The sequence below is a fragment of the Lactuca virosa genome, chromosome 3, assembly GCF_052849685.1.
Source record: "Lactuca virosa cultivar CGN04683 chromosome 3, Lactuca_virosa_CGN04683_v6, whole genome shotgun sequence".
Lineage (NCBI taxonomy): Eukaryota > Viridiplantae > Streptophyta > Magnoliopsida > Asterales > Asteraceae > Lactuca > Lactuca virosa.
The window spans coordinates 152,325,207-152,329,631 of NC_136428.1; the positions used below are offsets into that span (position 1 = coordinate 152,325,207).

Genomic DNA, 4,425 nt, shown 5'->3' on the forward strand with positions numbered 1-4,425 from the left:
GTCCAGCGTTATGTATGACTAGCATACACTAGTGTTGCAGGGTTGGTGGAAGTTTCATTGATGGGTGGATTGTGTGAGACCGGTAGGTCAGTTGTGAGACAGTTAGCCTTCCTCTAGGAGTGAGGATTGAGCGCTTGCCAGGTTATGTATAGAGTTAGGGTGTTGTGGTGATACTTGAAACAAATATGGGTAGGTGTGGAAGGTAGTATGGGCCCGTACTACTGAAAGCACATGACCCATACGCGTATCAAGGAAGTCACAACCCCTAGGGTTAGGTAGGGAGTTGGTCCCCTGTTATTATATGGATTATCAGAGATCTTTCTGGTGAATTACCAGAATGGTGATTACGATACGTCTTGAGACGGATCCGGGTCAGGTTCGAGAGTTGGCAGCCAGGATAGGCCAGTGTTGTCAGAGGATCATGTCAGTGAGATCATCCAGGAGGAGGTGATCGAGATTGTTCGGGGACAGTTATCGAAGATGTTTGGGTCTATCAAGACCGTTATGGTCGAGTATTTCGACGAGCGCTATACAGCTAGTGCAGAGACGATTGCCGTGGCAGCTATAGCAGCTGTAACAACGGCAGGGGGAGGAGCCAGTTAGGCTTTCCAGTATCGGGACTTCGATGATGCGAAGCCCCAACTTTTGATAGGGTTCAGGACCCGGTTATAGCCATGAGGTGGCCATATGACGTGGAGGGATGTTACTTCACATGTTCATGTTATACTGACCAGAAGGTCAGGCGCGCTCTGGACCTGCTAAGGTCTGGGGCGAAGGATTGGTGGGGACTTGTTATTGGGACATATTCTGAGGAGGAAAGAGCTGCAGTTATGTGGGATCAGGGAAATGTTCCCTACTCATGGCACTCCGCGGGTTGAGCGGGAGAAGTTGGTATATGAGTTTCCTGATTTGAGGCTTCGGGGGTCTTGTTCGAGGCCGGGATTCGAGTCGCAAGGACTCCGAAAGGAGTAATGATTATGTTCAGTTGGAGTTATGCAGCTGAAAGTAGAATGGTTAGAAGAAAGGATTGGAATGTCGTTTTCTAGGGCAAGGATTGTGCCCTTTCAGTTTTCAAGCTCCGAGGAGTGAGCATGCTTGTGACCCCAGGATTAAGTAGTATCTAGCTCGGGGTCAGTTTAGTTGCAGGGGTTGGCGACAGTATCTCAGCGCTGGTGAGCGCAGGCGGGGAGAGGTAGCATAAGTATGTCACACCCCGATCCTTGTCGGAATCGATCAAGGCGTGATATATTGTTCAAAGTCTCATGACAACTATGTTATAATATGATTAGATTCAATTAAGTACTAAGTATGCAAACAAGATCCACAACATACAAATACAAATCCAAATACGAACAACATTTATTACATCAAATTTAAATTGTCTTGTGGATTTCTAAGGCACACCCTATTTTTCATCAATCTTCATTCTTCAAATCTGCATCATGGTTAAAAACAGGTCAACTACGAGAGTTGGTGAGTAATCTAATTTTAGTAGAGAAAGTTGTGAAGTTGAAACATTGATAATTTGAAATTTGTTTTCTTTTGAAGTCGACAAACAATTGTATTTGAGATAACGGTGTATAAATCAAAAATTGATTAACAAATGATAACAACAACAATAAGTCCTCACCCTATATATACATATATATGTATATATATATATATATATATATATATATATATATATATATATATATATATATATATATATATATAGGATGGAGCATCTAATCATCAAACACACTCAACCACGTGCGATCAATCACCTTAGCGTCCCAAGGCGGGGTGGTCAACCCAATAGCGCTATTATTGTCCATAACGTACCTCAAGAATACGGGCATAGTCATGGAGATTAGACTAAAAATGATAATGCACTACAAGTACATGTAGCGTAAACAAACAATAGTTATACAATTAATGACTCACGTATAAATGTCCCAACAATGTCTCAATTGTGATAAAACAATAAAATGAAGTTGGAACATATTAGAACCACATGATACACCCCAAAAGTATTGAAAATTATAAAATATGGGGTAGATTACTCACTTTAGTCCAAAAACGAAATGCGTGTGTCGTACGATAGACGATTCGGGTCAAAATGGCGTAGAACCTAATATAATTAATAGTTTTTGGTTTAGGAACTGCTAAACAAGAATGAAGTATTAATACAAATAATTAGACACGTATTCTTATATTAGATGAATTTTAAATGAATTTTAAATTGAATTACTTACTTTGCATAATTAATTTATATTTTCAATTTAGGCTAGATTTTAATAATTTCTTATTAAAATAATAACTTGCCTAATTATAATTATTTATAGATTTTAACAATTATTTATATGAAATAATCATTAAAATGCATTTTTACATGCTTAAATACTTAGGAAAATAGTTTTAAATAGTAAACAGTATTGAAAAATTATGAAATTATTAGGAAATCATTATTTCATACAATATGAATTACTGTAAAATTTGTATATTTTTCTGAACTGTTTTAGTATTTATTTAATATTTTAATGATTAAACAACACAAAATTCGGGAAAAATAGTAAATGATTCTCAAAAAATCTATAAAATTAACCATAGTTTTATAACATGATGTAGAGCCCAGTGTATAAGTTTCAGATATTTGTTACTATGGGAAGTATTTTTTATATATTTCATTATTAATTAATCAATAAAATCATAAATAATAGTAAACAGTAATATAAATGCATGAAACTTCATATATCATGTTTAATCAGTATACAAGTCATCCCAGAATTTTCTCAGAATTTATTGAATGCAACAAGTATTTTATGTGAATTATTGCCCTACTTTATTGAAATAATTATGATAATTCAATAAAAATAAGTTATTTTCTGAAAATTTCCAGAACTTCTTATTTTATTGATGGTATTCTGAGAAAAATCAGGTTTATGAAAAAAATGAGTTTTAGATATTTTGGTGGATTTAATTTGTTTCTTGTATGAATTTGAAACTTTTAAGAACATACCTTGATGAATGCTTCAAGAGGGATGAAGATTTGAGTATAATAGATTGTTCTTGGATGGAATATGAGTATTCTTGGAGGAAATTTCGAGATTGAGAGTGAGAGAAAGAATAGAGAAGATTTAAGTGGTGAAGAGAATAATGTGTTGGGAGAAAAAGGAAAGGAAAGTGGATGGGAGGTGTGAGTGGGAGACCATGAGAATAATCTTTTTGCTTTTGGTGGTCTTCATAATTTCCCACTAACACAAGCATCTTTTACATAATTAATGTATGAGTTTTATAAAATTTAAAGTAAAGTTTATAAAAAATAGAGTTTTATAAAATTTAATGTAAAGTTTATAAAAAATAGAGTTTTATAAAATTTAATGTAAAGTTTATAAAAATGGAGTTTTATAAAAGATAGGTTATTATTTGATTATAACAATCTACTTTGATTTGAAGTTTAATTAGAGAATTCAAGTTTGATTCTTTTAATTTAATTAGAGCATTATACTTTGATTTTATTTTAATATGGTATCATAATTTACTTTGATTATAGTTATAACGTTGTACAATACTATGTTGCTATTAACGTCAAGTTATATCGTATTGCATGGGTTTTGATCCTATTAGCGTCAAGTAATCTTGAGTAGGGTTTATTAAATTTCCAATTGGGTTGGGTTGACCCGAATCCATTTTAGGCGGATGTCACAGTCTCCCCTACTTTAGGAAATTTCGTCCCGAAATTTAAGAAGAGAGTACCTTAAGAGAAAAGTTGTGGGTATTTGGTACGCATATGATCCTCACGCTCCCATGTATACTCAGGTCCACGTGCCGACTGCCACCTGACCTTAACCAGGGGAATGCGACTTCTTTTGAGTTGCTTTTCCTTTCGGTCGGCAATTTCCAAGGGTTTCTCGGTAAATTGCATTGTCTCGTCGATTTGGATATCCTCGAGAGGAACATGAAGGTTCTCGTCTGCTAAACACTTCTTGAGGTTGGCTATATGAAATACTGGGTGAACTTTCTTAAGCTCTGTTGGTAGATCCAACTCGTAGGCTACTGGTCCGATCCTTTTTATGATCTTAAACGGGCCTACGTAGCGTGGTGCCAATTTACCCTTGCGTCCAAATCGAACCACACCTTTCCATGGGGACACTTTTAACATAACCATGTCACCTACGGTAAATTCAAGCGGTTTGCGTCGCTTGTCGGCATAACTCTTTTGTCGGCTACGAGATGCGAGAAGGTTATCGCGAATCTGAGTGATTTTGTCGGTTGTTTCCTGGATAAGCTCAGGACCAACGATTGGAGAATCCACTGTTGCGCGAATCACGTGGGACTCACCGATTTCATGCCAGCAAATAGGAGATCGGCATTTACGGCCATACAATGCCTCAAATGGTGGCATCTTGATGCTAGAATGATAACTGTTATTATAGGAGAATT

At 36.0% G+C, this 4,425-nt stretch overlaps 1 long non-coding RNA gene across 1 annotated transcript; it reads right to left on the reverse strand.

Moving 5' to 3' along the window:
• Window positions 1-1,322: 1,322 nt before the first annotated feature.
• On the reverse strand, window positions 1,323-3,101 carry LOC145162681 (uncharacterized). The gene is made up of 3 exons (XR_013739245.1): window positions 3,002-3,101; window positions 2,050-2,113; window positions 1,323-1,435 (listed from the first exon to the last, which is right to left on the reverse strand). It is a non-coding gene; the product is annotated as an uncharacterized LOC145162681 (long non-coding RNA).
• Window positions 3,102-4,425: the final 1,324 nt, after the last annotated feature.